General features: G+C 38.3%; 1 protein-coding gene across 4 annotated transcripts in view; it reads right to left on the bottom strand.

Moving 5' to 3' along the window:
* Positions 1 to 25,237, bottom strand: part of ARHGAP24 (Rho GTPase activating protein 24) — a 668,175-nt gene that overhangs the window by 169,149 nt on the left and 473,789 nt on the right. The window contains exon 1 of one of the 4 annotated variants that reach the window (XM_053600115.1): positions 21,262 to 21,482. The exons of the other annotated variants lie outside the window; for them this stretch is intronic. The gene's annotated coding sequence lies outside the window, so the exon portion shown is untranslated. Of the gene's footprint in view, positions 1 to 21,261; positions 21,483 to 25,237 lie in introns of those variants that run through there. 4 annotated transcript variants of the gene reach the window in all.

Below are 25,237 nucleotides of genomic sequence, written 5' to 3'. Positions count from 1 at the left end.
GCCACAACGCCCGGCTATTTTTTGGTTGCAGTTTGGCCGGGGCCAGGTTTGAACGCGCCACCCTTGGTATATGGGGCCGGCGCCTTACCGACTGAGCCACAGGCACCGCCCGTATTACAATTCTTTTAATACCTAACATTCAAAAGATTGTAAGTATTGTTTACATACTTTTTGTAAGTATTGTTTCAATGTAGCCCGTTTCAGCTGCAATTGTGACAGTTTTTTGATGTTACTTTATGAAACAACTAACACATATTCTGATAGTTACATTTTATCATTCAAAAGTTTCCTTTCAAACACATTTTTTCTTCTACCATCTGTCTCTTTTCTTCTTTCTCTTCTTCCTCCCCTTCCTGCCTTGTTTTTCTTCTCTCTCTCCTCCTCCTCCTTGTAATTCCTACCTATGTCCTGCAATGGTTCGAGATGTCACTTTTTACCATTTGGGATCTACTTCATTCACTCTGGAATCTCTCTTCTGCTTGGCTCTATCTGAACAATTCTACTGTCACGTTAGAGCAAAGAGCTGGTGGGAACTCAGCCCCCAAACACTAGCACAGTGGCTCTCAAACTTGATTTAATGTCATAGTAACACGGGGAACTTTCTGTTCACATTTCTAAAATTTTGAGATAATTTTAGAGTTATGGAGGAGCTGTAAGGTAGCACAACAGAGTTCTTGTGTGCCCCTCGGCTTCCCCTCATGTTAGTATTCCATATCACTTTTGTACACTTACCAAGATTAAGCCATGAGTCTTGTTATAATCGTATAAACGGTACCACAGAAATTATTCAGATTTGACCAGCTTTTTACCTTCCGTGTTCCAGGATCCAATCCAAGATCACACGTTGCATTTAGTTTTTATGTCTCATTAGTCTTCTCCAGCCTGTAATGATTTCTCTCTTTCCTTGTCTTTCATGCCTATGCCACTTTCAAGGATGAGTAGTGTGTGGTTTGGTAGAATGCCCCTACACTTGAGTTTTTGTGGTGCATTATTAGGAATGACGCAGAGGGGTGTGCTCTCTCCATGGATAACTCAAGAGGTGAATGATGTCAACATGTATTACTGATAATATTAATTTTGATCACTTGTCTAAGTGGTACTGCTAGGATTCTCCATTGTAAAGCTGGTACTTTTACCTTTATGGTTTCTAAATATTTGAGAGGATATACTTTCAGACTATGCAAATATGTTAATTCTTATTCAGACTATGTGCACCAATTTTAGCATTCATAGATTTTCCTGAAGGAATTATTATTGTAGTGTTCTTAGGGTAATTTCTATATTTCTTATTCTTCAGATATTAGTTAATTGGAATTTTCTGGAAGAAAGAGGCTTCACTTCTACCTCATTTTTGACATTCAGTAATTTAATATATCAGTATAGACTCATAGAATTTTATTTTACTTTTTAGGTTATAATCCAATACTTTATTTCTTTGCTTTTTAAGGTTGGTTTGTATGTCCTTCTACATGCCATGGTCTTTTTCATTTTTTTTAAAGTAAATTTTTATACTCTGACACACAAGATGGTCTAGGATTTCTTCCCTGAAAACAATGAACTCTGTGAGGAGCCCACTAAGTTATGCTTACTGAAAAATGAAAATAGACAAATAGGGTATATGTATACCATGGAATACTATTCAGCCATTAAAAAAATGGAGATTTTGTAGCATTTGTATTAACCTGGATGGAGGTGGAATACATTATTCTTGGTGCAGCATCACAGGAATGGAGAAGCTGGAATCCTACGCATTCAACTTTGATATGAGGACAATTAATGACAAGGTGGGGCATGGGGGAAGGGGAGAGCAGACAGAGAGAGAAGGAGGGAGGAGTGAGAGAAAGGAAAAGAAAATAGTGACTAATTCTCACATAAATTGGATTTAATTTTGACCAAAGTACATTACTTGAACATTAATTTTTAATTCAGCTTGTTAATGTTGTTTAGAATATTGCATCCTCATTTATAAGTGAAGTATGTTTGTAATTTCCCTTTACAATAACATATTTTTTCCAATTTTAATATCAGATGTATACAGATGAAGTAGAATAATTTTAAAGTATTTCTTTTTCTATTGTCTATAAGATTTGGCATGATCTGTTTTTTAAAATTATCTTTTATTTTTATTTATAAATATTGTCTATTTTTTGAGACTTTGGAAAAAATAATAATAATAAGTTAACTGATGACTCCATACTGAACCTCAGAGTCAAAGCATTCTATGATAGACATACTCTTATCTGACAATGTGAATGTTAGATTTTTTGCATTATTATTATTATTGCTCAATATTTTGTTGCAGCAATCATCTGATTTCTTTTCTGAATGTATTTATCTTTGTTCTTTATGAGGTTTTTGTTTCTAGTCCTTATCTTACACATTGTTATTGTTATTAAATTTTAAGCCTTTTTAATTTCGTGAAGGCAAAAAGTGGAAACCAAATAAACACATGTGTATGTATAGAGAAAAAAAAGAGAAAAGAAAATAGGCAAGTAGCCAATAAGCATATTAAAAAATGTTCATTGTCAATAATCATCAGGGAATAAATTAAAACCATGAGTATCACCTTATATCAGTTACAATGGCTTTTATTAAAAACTCAAAAAACAGTAGATGCTGGTGTGGATGTAGAGAGAAAGGAAAATTCTACACGGCTGGTGGGACTGCAAATTAATACAACCTCTATAGATTATATTATGGAGATTCCACAAAAAACTAAAAACAGACCTACCATTTAATCCAGCAATCCTATTCCTGGGTATTTACCCAAAGGAAAAGAAGTCTTTTATCAAAAAGACACCTGCATTCAAATGTTTATTGCAATAAAATGCACAATTGCAAAGATGTGGAATCAACCCTGGGGCTCAACAATTCAAGAGTGGATTAACAAAATGTGGTATAATATATCCCATAGTGTACTACTCAGCCATAAAAAGAAATGATATAACATCTTTGCAGCAATTTGGATGGAACTGGAGACCATTATACTACATGACCTGTCTAAAGAAGGGAAAAATACACCACATGTATCCCCTATTAAATTGGAACCAACCAATGAGCTCACACGTGCACAGAGGGAAGTAAAACTCAATGGAAATCAAGTGGGGGAGATAGCGTGAGAGAAGAGGGCCGGGCGAAAACCTAACAGGTACAATGACCACTATCTGGGTAATGGGCACCTTATAACCCTGACACAAGCATAAATGAAAGCAATCCGTGTAACCAAAAACAGTAGTACTCCCCTAATACTTGCAGAAGTACCACTGGCACCTTGCTAAACTCTCGCGACATAGAAGGTGCTCGAGAGACACCGCAGTCCAAAGGGCATTTTGCTTCCTGGGTCCTCCGCTGGCCTTGCAGGCTCCTGCAGCACATGGTTTCAGCAGCATCCAGCATCCAGCCCCTCCAGCATACACGTGGCGTCTGGAACTAAGCCAGGTAGCCAAGTACTCACAGCTTCGCAACATCAGCGTCTGCCACTGGCCAGAACAAATGGTGGCCAGCAGCTTCCTCCCTCTCCGCTTCCTACCTCCACGCCACTGGCAGTTTCAGGGCAGAGAGCCTCCAGGGAGACACCTCCCCATGAATTTTTCTGGTACACAGAAGGAAGACTTCCAGGAACTTCTATGGGCAGAAGGCCCCAGTGACATCTGGGCTGTCAGAGAGCAGGGCCATCCCTCCTACGGAGAGGGCTGACCGCAGCTGGGGGGTGGGCTCTGCTCTGGGGGCTCCGCCTCCCCTGCAGGGGTGCTGGCTGCTCCTGGCATCTGCCGCTCTATACTCTTTAGAATTCGTTTTACTTCTTACTAACCAATTCCTTGATGCTCCAATCCCCTGTTACAGTTAATAATTTTTGATACTAAACTTTCTCTGTTCAAATTACTATGTGGTTTCTTTCTCCTGATTGGGCCCAGATTGATACACTGTGCCGGAGGCTGAGCTTTACTTGGACTTCTCAATTTGACGATCTAATAAATTCCAGTTTTTTGCTGATGTTGGCTAGACCGAGTTTTTTATGACTGGAATTAGAAAAGTTCTGATACAACCAAGTTCTGTTATATTAATAGGAAGGCTAATATGGAGAAAATTATCTTACAAAACCCTATAAATGTGTTTTTTAATTTTTAAAAATTAAACTCTACTAACACAAATTAAAATGCTAGCAACCTTTTCTTTAGCCACCTAGGAATTGTATCATAGTGATAGCTTGGAATTTTCTCTAAATTATATAAATGTATAAAAGTAAATTATAAACAACTTTGATTTAAGAATTTATAAGGAGGGCCACGGTTCTTGCAGTAAACCTTACTACATCCTGGGAAGAACCTTTCTCCTAGGGAGTCCTAAGAATTCTCTGATGGTAAAACAGTGTAATCAGGTAAATCTTAAACAGTTAATGCACTTATATTGAACCAGAGACTCTCCAAGATGAACACATGTGAAAAGGTGAAGGCAAATTTAATGTAAGACACAGATATGGTAAGTTGAGTTTCCTTAAGAAAAAAAATGACAAATTATTTTTAGTTTTGGTTTTGTGGTTTTATTATTACTATATGTGTATATAGAAGTTTGTTCTTAGATGATTTGTTTTTACCATGCTACATTACTTAACATTTCTCCTATTTTAGGAATAGCCATAAATTATATTTTCAAATTAACAATGCAACATACACAAAATCTGGAAGGGTCCTCAAAGATACTGTCTAGGTTAGAAAATAACATAGACTCAAATAGGCTTATTTCAGATTCTGATTGCCAAAAAACAACCAACAAACAAAAAATAAAAGACTACTATAATTTGGACATAGACATTTAATAATTGTTACTTACACATTTCCAATTAAGATGACAACAAACAGAAATATTCTAGGTAAAATCTGCCATAAAGTCCGATGAAGAAATTGTTAAAGAGTTATTGACTAAAACCTGAACAAGCAGAGGGTCAAGGATGATTTGTCTGAATCTACAACCCGTAGTCTTTCCAACCAACCACACTGGTTTTCAGTGAGAGAACAGGATGGGAAGAGAAAAATAAAGCCAGCACAGGGAGAATGACGAGAAAAGATGTCTTGCCTTTGGGAAGTATCATGGATTCTTTTTAAGAACTTTGTATACATTTCTGTGTTGATGTCCACATCAATTCTGAGACAGATGCTAAAAATGCTAAAGTATGAAAAACTGTTACCCTGAATGGAGGAAATGCAATGGTCTGGGGTTATATTCTTCTGTTTAACCGGTAGGGCTTCCTTGCAGTGGAATACTACCTACTACCTTTGAAAAGGAGCTTCCGCTGATTCAGCACTGTTCCCCACTCAGTCTCACTCAGGCTGCTGTTTGAGGGGTAACCCCCGAGGTTATTTCGCTGTTATTTCATCAGCTGCAGACAACATAAACCCAAAGAGCAGAGCTGAAACAGAGCACTGCAGTGAGGACAGGCTCAGCGCTACTCAAAACAGCACACAATCCAGTTTTTCTAAGAAGGTCAGCATAGTGCTTAAATAAGAGAATTTGCAATAACACGTTGAAGATGAAAGCATATTTTAAAAGCATCATATACTACTGTTATAGTTAAGGATTATTCTTCCTAGCTTTGACTATATTGTTGACTTTATAACATTACAAAAAGGGTACTAAAAACATCAATGAAATAATCTTCAGGAGCAGATAATATGTCTATTTCAGGCTGGGCACTGTGGCTCACTCCTGTAATCCCAGCACTTGGAAGGCTGAGATGGGTAGATTACTTGAGCTCAGGAGTTCAAGGCTAGCCTGAACAAGAGTGAGACTCTGTCTCTAGAAATAGCTGGGCATTGTGTTGGGTGCCTGTAGTTTCAGCTACTGGGGATGCTGAGGCAAGGGGTTAGCTTGAGTCCAAGAGTTTGAAGTTGCTGTGAGCTACGATGCCATAGCGCTCTACCCAGGCCAACAGAGGGAGACACTGTCAAAAAAAAAAAAATCTCTATTTCACTTCACCACTTTATTATTTCAATAGAATTCAGGTATCTTCTCTACAGATGTAAACTGCATTGCAAGTATAAAGGCCTTACACAGCTACCCCCAGCATTCTCATCTCTCAAAAACAGCAGAAATTGTAACAGAAAACAGATATATCTGTTGAAAACATAGTACAAAGGATTTTCCTCCACAAAGTTCCAGAATGTATGGTTTTATGCTTTCTAGGATATATATTTAGATGGTTTGATTAAGATGCTGGATGTGCCTTTTACCCAAGCATGAGAAATACTGTTCTCTAGAAAAAATAGCAAGAGTTGTATAATAAATCCTTTCTAGTCATTGCTTATACTATTAAATAAATCACAGAAATTTTCTTCTCAGGTGGAAACCTCAATAAATCCTCTTATTCATAGCCCTATCATTTTGCTGTTTCCTTTTCTTATATTTTCTGGTTTACAGTGCATCATAAATTCATAATTTCTCAAAAAGAAGGCATTGATTGTTGTGCACATGTGTTTTAAGTAACACCTAGTGTGCCATAAATAATGGATAAATCCTGAAGACAACGCACTTAGGGGCTAGTCATAGTCTCTTTTCCATGTATATATAAGAGCATTCTGTTTTTGTGACAGGAAATACTCTATTCTCATTCCCTCACATATTTTATCTGAAATCTTAAAAAGGGTATATACAAATGTTTTAAAACTTTTAAGACATGTTTAAAAATAAAATGTGATGGCAGAATTTGCCAAGTGCCATAAATAGAACCAAAAGAGGAGGGATCATCTTATCCTTTGAGTATTCTGTGGGAAATGAGGTTTAAAACTTTTACTACCCCCACATTTATTTGCTGAAGTATGTTTTGGGGAATTTAGGAACCAATATTTAGAACCACCTCCAGAAATCCAAGCATACACCTTTAAGAAAAAATCTTTACGGACAGAAGATGAGCGATTCGGAGTAATGCTGCAAGTTTCTTGAAATACACATTTTAGAAATATTTCAGACTCAAATGTGGGTGTTAAACTTACTATCCAGTAAATTTAAAGCAAATAAATTCTGTACTATCCCATGTTCTTACAAGTGGAGGGTAATGAATGGGGCACAGCTGTAATGTTTATAACCTCCTGCTGACACCAGTGTCATTTTTAAAAAACTTAGGAGTGTTATATAATAGGAAGCTGAGTCTGTTTCTTTCATGTCTGTCAACTCTCTATCTATCTCATTGTCTCTAATTTATGATGCCAGAAAAAAATATTACCCTATTTCAACAAGAATTTCTTCAATAGTGAGAAACAATGGGGTCCCTGCATATGGTGACATTTTTGAGAATAATTAAATAATGACAAGGAGTTAAAACAAGAGCAAATATTAGTGGGTGGGTGCAATTTGCTGATGGACTTCAGTGGTGCATGACAAAGAGGCCTGACAGAGCTTCACATTGTGCTACAATAAATCAACTTGATGATCTTGGATTCTAAAACAGGAAATATCCTAGCTCACTGGGATGGGGCATTTCCTGAGAAAATAAAGCCAAATTAAAATAGTGAGTAGAGAGGGGGGATAATCAAGGAGAGAAATTGCTTGAGCTAGGGAAGGAGAGTTTTTTTAGAAAAGGAAAAGGAGGGGCCATAGGCTAGACTTCAGTTAAAAAAAAGTTGTTTTGAGGGTTCAGATAGATTTGGGGGATAATCGCAAGAAATGAATATTAAGAGATACTGTGATATGTCAAGTGTTGGAACATACTGAAATGAACTTCAATGACTTCATCGGATTTTTTTTTAAAAAAAAATTGTGGTTATTAGGCCATGTTTTTTAAAGCAATCTGTGCTATGAGTAAACTGTGTGGCCTGGCTTTTACACACATCACATACATTACTCCTCTGTCCTCTAAGACCCTGGTTTTAGAACCGTCCTTCAAGATCAACATATACTGAATTCTCTTACTCCGACAATCATGTTTTATCTGAAATATGTTTTTTTTTTTTTTTGCAGTTTTTGGCCAGGGCTGGGTTTGAACCTGCCACCTCTGGCATATGGGGCCTGTGCTCTACTCCTTTGAGCCACGGCACAGCCCTGAAATATGGTTTTTAAAATCTAAAGATTTTTATTGGAGTAGAACATTCTATTTTCCGATATTTGTATTTTTAATTATAAGATTGCTTCAAGTTCATTTACCAAAAAAAAAGCAGCTTGAAATGTTAAGAGGAAAAGTAGAATCTCCATCTCTTTTATTCCTGTTCTCAATTTTGACATGTCCTCATTACTGACAGCTTTGCTGTATTTTTCTGATTGTTACATATACATGAACATGCCTTTTTGAGTATCATTTTTTAGCTCCTTGTAACTCAAACCTGACCCTGCAATTGAACTAACAAGCACAATTCTTTTCTTTTCAGCAGGCTCTTGAGCTTCCTTAAGGAACAAACAATATGCAAATTACACGTTATTGATAACCTCCACCTCTTCCTGGGAAATACTCATTTTCTATCAAAACACTTGAAATGTTTTCTTCTCATAATGTTTGCATTTTGTACAAGGTATTCTAAATCATGCTGTACTAACAAAAAATTCCATAACAAAGACTGTTTCTGACTTGCCCAATGTGGGTGAGTAGGACCTCAACTCATCATAGTCACCCAAGCACCCCAATATGTGCTTTCTTGACCCCAGCACAGTGAGAAGGGCACTTGGGGGACCCCCCAACAGGGACACCCAACACTTCTACCTGGAAGCGAGAACATCACTTCTATTTGTCATTGGCCAAAGCAAGTTACACAACACCTAATTTCAAAGGAGAGGAGAACTGTAGTTCTCTTATGTTCCATAGAAGTGAAAATAGTTGGTGAACAAAATTCATGCCTATCTCAGGATGTTAACACATGTGATTTCTTTTCTGGGGGGCCACTTCTCAAATCTTATGCACTTATGGAGAGCAATATCTGGCATTCATGCCTCTTTCTTTACTGTTAAGTGTGCCTCCCACTCTAAATATGTTACAACAGCAAAATTTACAACAATGAACACACTGATGATAGGTCATTATGAAAATTTCAAAGGCTGCAGAGATTCTTAAAATATGGACATTTAGTTCTAATCCTACCTGCTTTTTCAGACAATTGCCCTTATACTTTATTCATAAAGTCTTTCCTTTCTATTTTTCCTTATTCCTTTGTGGGTTAAAGGGGTAAGCATACAACAGAATTTTGACCAGCACTGTTTTCTCAATATACTGCCTAAGCCTGCTATTCAATTCTTACAGACCTTAGTAATAACAAGTGTTTACTGACTAATGGTTAAATGCTTAATGTGTTTATTTTTAGACCAGGTTTTCATTTTTTCCAATGTAGTTCATGTAGAGCAAAATCATATGTGAAACAGTTACACTAAACTTGGCTGAAAACAAAGGCTATGACTACAGTGCCTGGAAGAATGCTTATTCAATATTCCCCAGACTAACATATTTCTTAGTAGAGACCAGAACATATACTGTAGCCATGGAAAATCTGGGGAAGTGGAGTGCTTGAAAATACCATTTATACTACATCAAACTGGAGCCTACTTCAGCAATGTATAATAAATCTCTCCCATATGTGATGACTACTTGTTGCCCAGCTTCCAATTCTAAAAGAGAGACTGTAAATATCCCAAACTCCTTTTTAACCACAACCAAGAGCATGCAGCTGTCTTAATATTTGTGGTTGAAAGAACAGTTCTTTAAAAAATTAGGAGAGAAAAAAAAATTAGGAGAGATATTTCACACTGGGAAGAGCAAAAGGATACAATCTTATATTTCAGGTATAAATTTGAAACATTTTCCTATCTCAGAATGGGTCTAAATTTCAGCCAAAAATAAATGGCTCTTAAAATTGCAGATACAGTAAAACTAAAGACAGCCAAAACACAGTCTTGAATTCTGAATTGTATCCTAAAATTTTCGATGTTATGGCCAAGGATGTAATTATGGGGACCATTTTCATAGCTTCAAGCGGAATGGGGCAAAAGGAATGGTTTGTGCTGCTATAGGAGCAGTAGAAGGCAGTCTGGGAGACGCAGCACGGCCAGTGAATTGTCGAATTTCCCAAGGCATTTAGATGATTTGAATCAGTGCTTCTCAGAGTGTGATCCTGGACCACCTGCTTATAATCACCTGGCGTTCTGTTAAAATGTAAATTCTGGGGCCTCATACCAGATTACCTGATGGGCATAGGCCCCAGAAATCTGCAATTTAAATTCTTCAGGTGATGTTTGCACCTAATTAAAAAAATATAATATGCATGTATTTATTGAGAGAGGAAAAGAGAAAAAGATATTTAAAATCAGGGCATTGGAAGACAGGCCAAAAACCTGGGCAATGAGTGATATAATATTCTAACTTAGATCTTAAAGCAAAGAGATCTAAGAATCTGGCAGTCTTAGAAGAGCTACTACAATACTCATGGTTGAACAGGGTATTTCAAGGGAATTCCGATAAATGCTTGACATTATCTCTCAGGGACGGCTGGTCATAATCTCCAGCAACAGTAACTACAGGAATGCAACAGAATGGTTGGCATTAACTTCCCGATTTTCCTAAGAACTTCCAGTAGCCTGGCAGGAACATCGAAAGCCCGAAAGACACCCAGGCCTGCAGAATACCTGGCTTTCTCTGACCTCCAGGGGTCACCTGTGGTCAGCTCCTCCCGCCTTTCTCTGACCTCCAGGGGTCACCTGTAATCAGATCCTCTAGTGTCTTTCGGTCCTCACTGTTCACTTAGTTTGGCCCCACACTCCACAGGATCATATTTTTAGTTCTTTCAAGTTGATTTTTTCTTTTTTCTTTTTTGGTGTCTGTCTTCTTAGTTCTTATCTTATATCTAATACTCATTTGCTCAATGAGCCTGTATCTTGCTTATCATTTCACTCTTAAAGAGTCCTCTCCCTGAACTCCAGCCAATATGCTAAGTGATTTCCCTAAAAAAAAAAAAAAAAAACGAAGAAGAAGAAAAACCTGTTTGGCCTGTTTAGCACTGCCTATTCTTTGATTTTTTCAGGGACTCCAGGCCATCTCTGGACACGCACTTCCTTGCCCCTTGATGTGTTCACCAACCCAGAAGTTCTTTAAGTCCCACTTTCTAGGGTTTTTGTAAATGTTCAGTTACATAGGCAGGATTGATTACATTATTTACCATTTGTCATTATCTAAACCAGTGGTTCTCAACCTTCCTAATGTCATGACACTTTAATACAGTTCCTCATGTTGTGACCCCCAACCATAAAATTATTTTCATAATTGTAATTTTTGCTACTGTTATGAATCGTAAGGTAAATATCTGATATTAGGTGACCCCCACGAGAGGGTCATTCGACCCCCAAAGGGGTCGTGACCCACAGGCTGATAACTGCTGATCTAAACCGTCAGCCTTTTTCTCCTCTTTGAACTTTCAGCCCCAACCCTCTAATCATGCCTGGGTCTTTCTGGAGACCAGACCTATGCTCATGCTATGTAGGGGCCCCAGTGACCAGTTATCTCTCTGATATGCAAAAGACACTTTTATGACTGCAGAGATTTCAAGAGTCTTAGGAGTTGTGTCTCAGGAATAGGAAACAACGACCAAAAACAGTATAATCTGCATAGTTTACCTTCACCCCTCCTTAAGTTGACCTAATTTTCATAGACGGGACGTGCACCACATGTACGTACCAGTACAGTAGGCCCAGCTCCTTATGGTGACCACCTCTGTATGTTGACCAATCTGTCACAGCCCCTTGAGTGGTTGACTTACAGCAGTTCTACTGTATATATGTCTTATGAGGTCACACCCTCAAGAAACCCTAAGTGCTTTTTCCCTTTCTGTCTCCATCCCTATGGAGCCCACAAATTGGAGCAGATGTTACTTTTTGGGCAGCTTAGCTATGCTTGTGAACTTGGGTAAAGATCACTCATTACCAGAATGGGTTTATTTACAAGGTGCTTTTAGCCAAGCAACAATCCTTTTACCAGTAATTTACCAAACTGTCAGCATTTGCTTTGTGTCACTTAAGATAACATTGGTAAGGAGTCAAAGATAATAATGTTTGTGATCCTTAGAGATCAGAATTTAGATGAAATGTCAACTAAGATCTGAAGCCCTATTAAGCTGTCTAGAGGGGAGATTCCTATGTAAGATTACTTTTTTCCTTCCTAATCCTCTCACCTCTATGCTCAGTACCTAATCAGGTCAAATCTTATGCTTTTTCTGGCCTTGAAATCCCTCCAACTTCAAAGAAAAACAAGTACACTTTAGACTTTTGATAAGATTATAAATCATTATTTCTACAGGATTAAAAAGCATTATTTCTAAAGCAGGGTTTTCTATAGCCAAATATACAGCTAAAAATAATTGGTTTAAGTTAAAATATGATTTATGCAGAAGGAATGGGTATTGGTTTACAAAAATAGGCATATATGATGTAACTTTCTTGTTCTTGTATACTGCCTTCCAGGTGGCTAAACTTAACCTTGGTTAATCTAAGGCCCCCGCTTTCCTTGGTATCACCTGATGTCAGGGACACACAGGGTTCTGTGTCTGGGGTGGGGAAGGGTGGGAATCTGATGCATGTTCACTATTCTCTGCACACACAGGTATCTCTGAGATTCTGGCTTCCTCAACCCGGCCTGTTCCTGGACCTAAGTCCACAGACCCTGTGATGGCTGTGGGCTTCCTTAGATCTGGCTCTCTCCTTGTTCCTTCTGTCCCCTTCCTGGCCATACTGAGGTCCTGGGGATACCTGGAAGGCTGTTTTAGGCATGTCTGCTTAGAAGCCCATTTCTAAGGATCTGCCACTATGCAGAACACTAAAAAACTATTTGAGTTTTGTAGTTTCCATGCACTCGACACAGAAAATGATTCACATATTCCTCCACTCTTAGATTTTCCCAGTCTTATCTGGATCCATTCTGACCCTGATGTACGCAGCTCACAGGTAGGTGATGTGGCAGAACATGGAACCTTAACTCAGAATCCCACCATCCCACAAGGAGCTGAGGTCTCTTCCTCTCCTTTGGCTCCACTACCATGAGAATCATTATCTGCTTTTAGGGATGGGATAAAGAGATCTGTTTTATTTGGTTGTTATCCTTGTTGTTATAGTTTAAACTTTGAACTCCAAGGCCTTACTGGGTTAGCTTTTTGAAACTCGAAGGCTGTTGTAAACAAAAATATCCAAAATACTTTTTCTGAATTATCCCTTTCCTTAGGCAATATGTGTCACGAAATAAATGGGATTTGAGCTAAGGAGGTAGGTCATGAGTTAACATCTCAAAATATTTCTCAAGCATCAGCATTTAGTCTAAGTCTCCATCATGTGAAGAGACTGCCGAGATGTCCACAAGTGGTGAAGAATCTAAGATAAACAATGTTTAATGAATCACCTGAATGGTCATTTGCTTTATTGTGAAATCTGAGTAACTATGAAATAAATTAAATAGACAGCAAAAGCCTGAAATATTTTACCCAAAGAAAGAAAAGGAAGCTCCTCTTGCCTATGCCTCTTAACCTCCCAGTTGACTACGCAAATGTCTACGGGGACAGGCTGGCCAAGCCTTCCACACACCGTCGTGTGGAAATGCCCCAGACAGGACGGGTGCTCCTTCGTCACATAAAGACTGGAGCAATACTGGACCCCCAAATTTGGAATTCCTGTGTCAAGTGCTGTGCTAAGCCCTAGGCATCCAAAGATGTAAGACAAAGCCCCCACCCTCAAATAGCTGACAGTCGAGCTGAACTAGGGAAATGGACCAGTCAGTAAGAAATTACAAAGCAAAGTGCTGGAAGTCACAGCACAGTGCTGTTGGAGCCCAACAGTAGGGATACAGCCAGTGAGAGCATCTCAGAAGAGGCAATGACTCCCATAAAGACAAGACCTAGGAACAGTCCCCTCCCCTGAACAACCACCTGCGTGTGGCACATAGCACAAAGGGGATATAACAGAGAAATGCTGAAGCCAGGTGTCTCTGCGAAAGTGGGCAGAGGTGGTGACCAACTTGAGGGGAAGGAGGGAGGGAAACATTAGACACTCACGCTTACCAAGCTAATGATCCCAGACCATTTCTCCCACTATCTGTATATGCGTGTGTTCACAAGAAACACAGTATTTCCTATCAGAAAACTACCATAACATAACACTAATACTTTGTGATCACACCTGTGGTGCATATTACAGGGGTATTTGCGAAACTTGGTAAATGTAGAATATAAATGTTTTGGCACAGTAACTGAGATAACGCCGGAAAGGCTATGTTAACCACTGGGATAAAAATGTGTCAAATGGTTTATGAAGTGAGTGTATGATGCCCCATAATCATATCATTGTATACACTTATGATTTAATAAAAAAATTAAAAAAAAAAAAAAATACTTTGTGAAAGGGACAAGTATATTTCTGACACCAAGATTGACTTGACTTTAAAGAATACTGTAGAGCATTGAGAGCTGCACTTCGGGATGATTCATAAATATTTCATTATTTTATTTTTTATGTATGCCACTATTTCCTATTTTAAGAGCTAAAGAAGTTCAAAGTCCAGAAAACATTGGCTACCCCCACCAAGAAGCAGCTCTTATGATGGAAAAAGAGGAGGGATCTCTAAGATACGCACTGGATTCCAACTATTCCTGCCGATGCTGTGTGATGGATGCTCAGGTTTACTTCTGCTGTGAGTTTGAGGCTATGTAATGCAATCAATATTGCAAGAAGTTGCCAGTATGACTGCAAGGGTTTTAAGAGGAAATGCATTCTAGACTTGTTATATGATTGTTGATAAGTTACTTAGTTTGGATTGTTCATTCAAAATGTGTGGGGGCTTAATTACAAGATCTGCAACTTCTTTATTGTATGATGCATGCAGCTTCTATTTATGCTTATGTAATTAATGAGCTGATTAAGGAAATGAAATAAGCCACGGAACCCTTTGATGTTAAGAAAGAGCCTAAGTCCTCTGCCAGAAATGACTGTAAGGAAAAGCAGTTTACCTACCCAAGAGCACAGGCGTATGTCTCTACGGAAAAATTAATGTATGACCCTAGGATAAAATTATAGCGAAATAATATTCTTAGCCTAAGACAGAAGACACTTAGTCAATACTCTGATGCATGTCTTCTTAAATTTGACTATGGCAATAATGGATTCTTAAATTCAGAACAAGGAAAATAGTGTGCAAATCAGACACCCTGGTGTCAAACAACTTGGGGTAGGATTCTGGTTACTCTCCTTGGTTGTTTTGTGACTCTAAGATTAAGTCATAAAAAATCAATGAAGAAAACTATACGTAAACATTGAATAAAGGTAAGTGTTTATTTGCATTATGTAGTTTATAATTTTTAAAAAGAAGAAACAGTTATTCTTTCATTTTTTTCCTTTCTTTAAAAAAATAGGAAGTGTATTTGTCTCTAAATAAAATATAAGACTCACTTACCTCTGTTTCATCACCACCTACAATTGAGCCAAGGTCATTGGCATGACCTGAATTTAACTCTAATGTTGATCTCTTCAAAAAACAAACTGAATTTAAAGAATAAATCACCCTCTTTAGGATAACTTAGAGACCATTTTTCAAAAAGTCCAGTAGAAATAAAATGTCTTTTGAGTGCTGAATGAACCTTGCATGGAAAATGCACAGCATGCTGTGGCTGGCACCTAGAAGGTTTTGATACCGGTTAACCACTATTGATACCGTGTGTCAAGTGAGAAAACTGAGGCCTAGTAAGGCTAAGTAAGTCATAGAGGATGACACGTGAAAATGCACCAACGCTGGCCTCAAATTCTGAAATGCAAGTCCATAGCCCTTGCTCTTGTCCATTGACTAAGAACTCACTGAAAAAATCTGGGGAATATCTCTATGTAGCTTTACCTACATGTCTTTCTCTGTCTAGACCTAGACAGATAGACAGACAGATAGGCAGACAGACAGATAATCATCTTTAAACTGCGAGATGTGCAGGAATGAATTGGGTGGGAAGAAGGACTGAAGAAGACACAGTGAGGAGACAGCAGCCTAACGAGAAAGAATTAAATTATTGGGGAGTGGGACACAATTATAAGAAGGACTCTACCTAAAAAATGCAAACATTATAACCGAATTCTTTGTGTCCTAACCTGAAACAATAAAAAAAAGGAAAGAAATAATTAAATTCTGAGCAAGACATTGACCATGGGGATAAAGAACAATAAAAAAAAAAAAAAGGCAAGAATATAGTTTCTAAAATTCTACAATAATTGGCACCTCGTTGTATAAAATGCAGAGGGGGAGATAAAAGATGAAGGGGCAGTGGGAGTGAAGGAGGGACATGGAGCACCAGGGCCCAGAGCCAGTGTTGTGTAAGAGACTCCAACCTGCTGGGCAATTGCCTGAGGCTCTGCAGGCTGAGTCAGGGGTGGAGACGCTGCTGAAGATGCTGAAACTGCTGCTGCAAGAGCTGTGCATCCAGACCTTTGTCACAACCCACACAAAGATCCAGATTGGGCTTTAAGTTGAAGCCATAGGATTGGATAAAATTTTCAGAAAAGAAATACCAAGGAAAAAACAAAACAAACACACTCAAGTCAAGAAGGTGGGAAGAAGAATGCAGCCCTCTAAAGAGAGGGAAGAAAAAGGAAGAGCTCTGGGCTAGCGCAAGATCCTGAACATCAGGAAACTGGACTCTTTCAAAAAGAGCTTGACAGTAAGCAGGATAAATGGCAGAAAGAGCAGATGCCGACATCGACAAAAGTCTGCTGGATGTACCCGTTAATTCAGCCATCATGAGCAGCATCTAAGAGGACAGGTCTATATTGTGGTAGAAATAAACACCAAACTGCAGAGGGGTGTGGAGTTAGAGGGAAGCAAGGAAGCACAGACAAAACATAAAATGCTTTCTTGGCACCAGGAAGAGAGAATGTGGTAAAAAATTGGGAGTGTATTTGTTTGTTTAGTGTAGCAGAGGCCTGAGCATCAGTTGTACACTGAGGAAAAGCAAAGGCACAAGTTAAAGGACAAAATTTAGGCAGCAAGTCTTGGTTCCATCTTCATAAATATTTTGTTTAAAAGTTCTATAAACACCAGTGGCCCAGGAAATGCTTTAGCAAGTACTCATTAACGAAATGACAGCTATTTTAGAATGTTCCCATAGCTATTACATGTTTATCACTCCTGGAGTATTAAAGACTCCTGGCAAGGGCTCATGACTGCTTCCTTTAGTATGAGAACCCTTCCATTCCCTGGGGGTTTTCAGAGAATCAGGCACATGGCTGATCTCTTACTCAGACAGAAGGAAATCACATGTTCGTTTCCTGTCTCTAAACACATTCTGTACCTCACCATTACCTTTATTGCTTAAATATAGAAATTAGACTGATAGTTTGGAAGCCAAGGCTCTAGTTGAGTAATATTTCTTGACTTAGTTCCCAACCCTGCAGAAAAAGGATGAAGATTTGTTTATTTCTAAGCCATTATAGTTGTAAAGTAATCAAATGAGCAAATATCACATAATATATAAGAATGCTGAGCCTAATTTCATTCACAAAAGAATGCCCTGAAAAAATGCAGATCCCCAACACTGGAAGACACAACCTGTCGTGTACAGTGGAGCCACAGAATGCAGCTATAAATGGTTTTCTCCCAAAAGTGGTCAAAATGATATACACAGAGTTCTCACAATACTTACAGCAAAATAAACAAAACCAAAAAAAGGGTAAAGGAAAACAATTGATAACGTTTCTTGTCCTCAACTCTACTTGGAGAATTATTATTGACTATAGACACCCAGTGTTTTTTCTTCCTGGCAATTTATAGCTCCAAGTCGTTGTTTGCTAAAGGCAATTTCATATTTGTCAAATGGCACTGCCTAATTAAGTGTTCGTGTTTTTTTAAGCATGACCCAGCAATAAACTGAGTAACTAATATTCAAGGAATAAAACAGGATGGAGAACACAGCAGTTTTGTCATCATTTTATTGGTGAATGCCCTTTTGCACTTAAGGTTGAAAAGTAATATTCACTCAACCAAACAGTTACCACATAAGGGTACAAAAAGAGTCTTATTCTTTGAACATATCACCTGTTCAATTGTTCAGAAGCACCAATTTAGTACATTAAACAAAAGCCGTTGTATAAGGAAATAAATGAGTCCGTTTATGCATCTTTTCTTTTCTGAGGTTGTAACTGAAAATGAACTGTGGATTTTTATAAGAAGCAATTATAAAAATCTCTCTCTTTTTTTTTTTTTTTTTTTTTTGCAGTTTTGACTGGGGCCAGGCTTGAACCCACCACCCCTGGTATATGGGGACGGCACCCTACTCCTTGAGCCACAGGCGCCACCCTCTCTGCTTCTCTTTAATAACTTTGGAAATCTCAATAGCTTCTCTCCCCGTCCACACCTATAGCGTTAAGATTGGCAGCTCCTTGGAAACTATAAATCTTGCACACTGAAATTTAGTTCATAAGGAATTGAATTTTGAGGCTTCTGGAGGATTCTTACAAGGTTGTGCTAAGAAGGACCTTATAAGGGGGTATCCGGGAACACTAACATTCCAGTAGTTTCTTCCCCTTTCAATTTAAAAATAAATTATCTTTCTAAACTTACGTCTTCCTAAGTATGTATTCAAAATGACATTGACTTTTCAGGAATTTGAAGTTGAGCTCTTATGGTACTAAAGTTCTCACTGTAAAATATATATCCTTTAATATGTTAAGTATCTTATTTAGGTATGAACATGGAAATTAAATTTCGATGAAAATGACTCACTCAGGTGAAGAAGAGTGTATTGCACTGTCTTAAAATAGTATATTTTCAATTCCAAAAGGCTGTGTTTCATCTGGAATAACATTTTATTTTAAAATGTCATGCTATTTAACTGAAAGATGTAGGGAGCAAAAATAAGCAAAATTTCTGGACAATTTTTACAGAAAGTTTCTAAATATATGAATACTCCAAATTCACTATTACAGACAAAAGGCTGTCCATCATTCATTGTTTAAAACAAAAGTTTGTCATATACACCACAAGATATTTCAACACTCAGGAAAAATTTCCACAGTGACCATGTAAAACTTGTATTTAAAAAAAATTAAACATAAAAGAGCCTCTAACACAATAAAGGCCTCACAATGTAATTCTGAATTAAGTTGTATGGTCAGGTAATTAACAAAAGACTCTCTAATTAAAGTTGGGATTTAGAATTGCTCTGGACTCAGTTTGTAGCTTACTGTATCTATCTAATATATCCAGTTTTAATGACTACAACTGGATTAATTATAAAAGTGGAATTAATAAAAATGAATACCATCATTATCAAGATCATTGAGAAATTAATGATTCTTTTTACTCTGAAACACACAACATAAAAATACTAGAAGATAGGAAAATTCAGACCATCGTATGTTCTACTGCTAAATTCAATATACGTGATTTATCAAAGAACTTGCAAGTAAGTTACAATGCAGTTCCAGAAATCAAAAAATCATTGAGAAAATTAGCCTTGCCTTATTCATTTTAGAGCATAATCACATAAAAGAACTGCACAAACTAGAAGATGAATTTTTTTCCTTTTCTCTCTTTCTGTAAAGCATTATTATGCTATTTTCCCAGCTTTGTATGCATGTGAACAACACGTGTGTGAATGGGGCTAAAACAAAATACTTACACTTGATTAACATTAGATCTGCCACTTGAGATTTGGTTAGTCACTGATTCCTTGACACATACCTCCAGTAACTTTATAAAAAGAAGAACAAACAGCACTTTCTGTTTAAGATGCAGTAACCCATTACTTATTCCAGAATCACTTCCATGGCAACCTCTACTACAGAACACAACTAGCAACTTGGACACAAGTCATAACTCTCCTGAATGCCCAAAATAGATGCTGCTGCGTCCGTGCCCTTTGGCAGATGGACCTTTCTCACTAGAGAATCTCTTGGGCCCTTGGATAACTGATTGTCTCTTATTCCACATATAATGTTTTAAAAATCTGTTTTTTTTTCTTGTTCACAGAACAAAAAAAAAGTAATTATAAAGGGGTGCTTCAGCTTAAAGAGAATGACTAGAGATATGCAAACCACCTACATCAATAAATTAGAGAAGTCGCTCTTCTCTGACAGAGAAGGTAGACACAGAGAAAAATGATGTCCTATAAGACAATTCAAGAATTCAAAACAAAGAGGCGATTCTATGACCTGAGAAGTAATAGCTTTACACACCACAGGGTAGAACCCCAAAGTCTGACTGCATTTCAGAGTAATCCTGTAGTGTATATCCATGGTGACAATGCCGAGTAATTCTCAAAACTGAACTGCATTTGGTATCCCCCCCATAGAGATCACAGTATACAGTGGATCTCAGTACAAGAATTATCCAGAAATAACTAAATTCCTTCAAAACCTTTTGGAGTTTCCCGTGGTAGATTTGTAAAGCAGCTCTCTGGAATATTTACATACGTTGAAGCCCTTCATTATCTCTACTGTGTGTTTACTGGACAGCACCAAAAATCACAGATGAGCTGGCCAGGCCCCTGGGGAACAGGCACCCCTCGCATGACAGGTTCACCCCGGGTCCTTTCTGCCCACTTCACTAACTCTCGTGCTCTGGCAGCCCCTCGCTCAGGGCCTTAAAATCTTACTGTACACATCACTCTTTTAAGGAACGTTACTCTTTTAAGGTGAATGAGCTAAACTAGGATAAACTTCATTTAAACAAAAAGCAGGTTTACCATTTTTTTTAAATAAATGAGCAGGAGGGGAAGGAAGGATTAAAACAAACGGTTAGATATAGATGCAAACTGTATATTTTCCAAGCCAGATCTGCCAAGCTGTGAGGAGGGTGGTGGGGCTCTGCTGACTGAGTTGAAGTGCCTGGACTTGCCCTGTTGGGGTCTGCTGGTTGGACTGGCCCTACATTGGGTCTGCCCTTGAAGATGGAGATGCATTTACCTTCCTCTCTCCCCTCAGTCAAGAACATTCTGCACATTCTGTAATGTTAAAGCATTTCCCTCTTTATCCAACACAAACACTAAAACGTGAAAACCACACACAACAAGAGACAACCAAGAAACAGAGGTAAACTAAACTTTAAGATAAAAACACCACCACCACCACCATTTGGTTCCTGAAAACAAAACAAAACACAATCTTAATAGCTTCAAATAGCAACAGCAAACAAAAATAGGGCTAAAAAGCTAAACATGTTATAAAGAGTACATTTTCTCTCAAAACAGAGGTGAAGAGGGAGGACAAAAAAAGGTCAAATGACCATGGAACACTTGTCCCCAAAACAAATGAACCCTGAAGATTTCAGTAAGTGAAAAACAGTACCTTATAAGTAACTGGTCTTGGCTACGCACAGCTGTTCCCAGTGCCGACTCCCGTTTAACTATCTACTGCCTTTAGTTTAAAGTTAATTCTGTTGGCAAAAAAGTACAGAGCTTGTCTGGAAAATGCTGTTTGGACATAAATGATTCCCTTCCAAGTGATAGGAGCTACGTTTAAGTTTTCTTGTAGAGAAGGATCTAAATCCTTCCTGCCGCTAATTTTCGTTCTCCTTCCTCTCAGACTTAGTCAGTATCCTCCTATCCCATATATTGAAGAGAGAGACAGGAGGGGGTGGGGGGGGAGACAGCGCACCGAGGAAATATACCTTAAATAATGTAGTATTTGAGCATTTAGAAAAAATACTCAGAAAAAAAATCAAACACACGCACAGACACAAAGAAGAAATAAGAACTGTAGAAAACTCATCAGGACCTTAAATATAGTTTAACCCAATACCCTCATTTTATAGATGAAGAAACTGAAACCCAGAGAAAATATGATTTCCATCAAGTCATTTACACAGCTGGCTAGTGCCACAGTGAATAGATAACTAGTGCCTTTTCCACTGAACTGGCAGACCTGAGAAGAAATGGCTTGCCTTTCTTTCCCTCACATCCTTGTGTCAAATTCAAAGGATTTGGCAGGGAGCAGTAACATAATTAGGATGTGAGAACTATCTCACAGAAAATACTTCCCTTGGGTCCCAAATCCTTAATATTTTAAGTTTTCCTATAAGGCGGTATTCCTGTGTATACTTTCCTTTGCCAATTTTCCTGAATATTTTTATGATTCAGGAGTTGCCATTCTTCAGGGGATGCTAACATCCATTAGTCCTTGCGGAGGAGGCATGAGGGATGCCTGAGGGAGGGATGGCATGGTGACAGGTGTCAGAGTAAGTCTTCTACCCAGCATCACTGGCACCATTACATGGCCCTTGAACTAGAAATCTCCACTTCCAAGTTGCCAAAATGTTTTATTTTTTCACCACACACGTAAGTTAATTTTTTGACTATTGATTACACACACACTCTGTTAAATAAAATAGAGAAGCAACAGAATACTTTTTATCTGGTATCTTTCACCTATTTTCCACTTAGACACGAATTAGTTCCTTGTAATTGATGTGATGATGTCCGTATAATTTAAGATCTTTTTCCCTTCTGAAATGTATTCATTCATTAACTCATTTACTTATTTAACAAGTATTTATCAAGCATTTATAAAATCTATCTCAATTCTTTCCGTGGGAGGGGTGGGGGGCAGTAAGTAAAAAGCAATAGCTTCTTTAGAAAAGTGGGTGATGTTCAAACAAAATCAAAGGGTTTGGATGGGAAGGAAGGCCAATTTTCTATAGCTATTTTTGTACCCAATCTCACACCTCAAACACGCGTCCCTAATTTATTTACATACTAGCCAATGATTTGGCCCAATCTCAACAACATCTTGCCTAGGTCAGACGAGCCAAAATACGAAGTGGCTCCACCTGAAATCACTTGGGTCACTACTAATCTTCCTATTTGATCTGGCTCCTTAAATATTAAAGCAAAATCTACTTCACACCCTGCAATTCAAAGACACGATGAGCAAATGCTCAGCTCATTCAAAACCCATTTTCAAATTGTGACCCATTCTTTAACTCAGAAACCAACTATTTGGTTTCGATATTTCTCATGTACTTTTAAGATATCTCTTCTTCTCCTGGTCTTTGGCAGAAAGCAATGCACTTCAGACCAGACATATCTTCCAAAATGTGGAGAAATTAATGGGTATGATATCAATTTTCCAACCCTGACAAGTGACTAAATTTTAGAAAATGAAACTTTATGCTTTTTCAGACAACAGCAAGAACCTATTCTCTGCTTATTTTCAATGAATTGTGTCTAGTTGAGCTCTGTGCAAAGGGTAAGTCCCAAAGACATCAACATGCATATTTACAGATAGCACTCATGTGTCATTGGACACACAGACACGTATTACTTAAGTTTGCTAAAAAATATTCCCTATTTTCTTTCTACTTCTTACGCTTTATATTTGATGTTGACCATTTTGTCTTTAGTCTATTAGAAGGAGCAGGAAGGAAATATGAGTAAAACTCATGTGTGTATTAATGACTGCCATGAGAATCACAATGAGACAGCAATTACTGCCTTAAATCAATGACTAATATGAAAACACTCTGGGAGATAAACAGGCCGTGAGGAGACGTGGAAATGCACGTGGAGGGGGTTAGGATGATTCAGCACAGCTGAGTGGCTGCAGGAAGGACAGAGGTGTGAAGAGAAGTCACAGGCAAGCAGACTGTTTAGAGCAGGAGTGGGCTGAGCCACAGACAATAGATTACAGGGATTTCATTCAGCAACCAGAGTCTGTCAAAATAAGTTAAGCAAAGAGGGAACTAGCAATTTTCCCGAGCAGTGCCAAGTCACAGGAAATAGGCCTTCAGACCTAGTTTGTAATCCCATGGCATGGTTTCCTCTACCCCTTGGAAAGGAAGCATGTGCAGCCAATATATGAATTCAACACAAATCTAAAATAGTCCAACATTTCACAACCACTTTCTTTTCTTTTTCTTTTTTTTACAACCATTTTCAAAAATTTTTGTTCCTCTATATTTAGGTCCTTTGGATAAGCTCCCTGCTGCCCTGCTCTGGGAATGCTCTGAATTTCAGAAGCCGAGAGCAGTCGAGGGGGGAAGAGTTGACTGTGCACTGAAGGCTGGCCCTGGTGTTGAATTTCTCTGGTGGGAGACAGTACTCCGAGCAGAGGTGAACTCCAGGGCAGGCAGTATTAACACAGGCAAGGCCGTGGGGATCCTCTGACTCTTCACCTCCTCCTCTCAGTTTTCGGGTTTATAGTAACTCTAGAAGGCTTTTACTGGAGAATCCCAGAGAGCTCTGTGGGGATAGCACCAAAGGGTGGTGACTGCACCAACAGCCACTGGAGTACAATATTCTATGCTTGGGAGGAGATTGCAAGCATGGAAGTTTTGAACAGTTCCAAGGAACTGATACATATAAAATCTTAAACCAAATCAAGCCTGTGCTTACTTTGCGGCCCATCTCTCTCCTCCCAGGACATTCCCTTTGCGGCAGCCAGGAGGCATCATTCCTCTGTTCATTCCCACTACATTTCTCACCTGTCCCATGGTTCCCCTGCTTTGCACCACCCAGTGGTTTCCTATCATCACTCTACTTCCTTCCCTCAGCTGGTCTTCGCTTATTCTCTTGCTTCGTATCATCCAATGCTCTCTATCCTTGCTCCATCCTTGCAATAGTTCCCATTGCTCTCAGTATAAATCCAAATGCCTCCTGGGTACTAAGCGATTTAGCTACCGTTTATCTTTCTAACTAAATTTCCTAACCTGCTATTTCATCGTCTAGAATGTTGCGTCCCTCCCTCATATTTTCACCTGACTCTCTTTCTCAAAGGCTACCTCCTCAGGAAAAAGATTCCCTGACCACTCTAGATAACCATTCTCTCACCCCCTTGTACTGTCTACCTCATGTTCCTGTTTTAATTTCCATGCGCTCTCTACTATACAAAATTATCGTTTGTTGTTTTTTATTTATCCATTCATTTGAATGGCTGTCAATTGAAATATGCATATTGTACCTTTTCTAGAAAAAATTTTATCAATTAGAAATATATCAGGAGATATAAATAAGATCAGGAACGTAAACTTTAGGCTTTTAAAATCACATTATTCTTGATGTTCAGAACAGAATCTAGTATAAAATAGGCAATGGATGGATATTTCTTCAATGAATTAATTATATTTCCTGAAAGAGCTGCTACTCTTAAGTCCATAAACATTTAACATAAGTACATAAGGATGAAGGCAAAGACTAATACTTTTTTGCAATTGACTTAACATTGCAAATTTCCCTCTGGTTTAGTTGCTAGCAATCACAGGACACAAGCAGAGACCCCCAGCTGGGCTCTAGTAGTTGTATCTATATAACTCGAAGTGTTTGAACTT

This window comes from Nycticebus coucang, chromosome 1 (genome assembly GCF_027406575.1).
Source record: "Nycticebus coucang isolate mNycCou1 chromosome 1, mNycCou1.pri, whole genome shotgun sequence".
NCBI lineage: Eukaryota > Metazoa > Chordata > Mammalia > Primates > Lorisidae > Nycticebus > Nycticebus coucang.
This window is presented reverse-complemented; position numbering and strand designations above follow the sequence as displayed.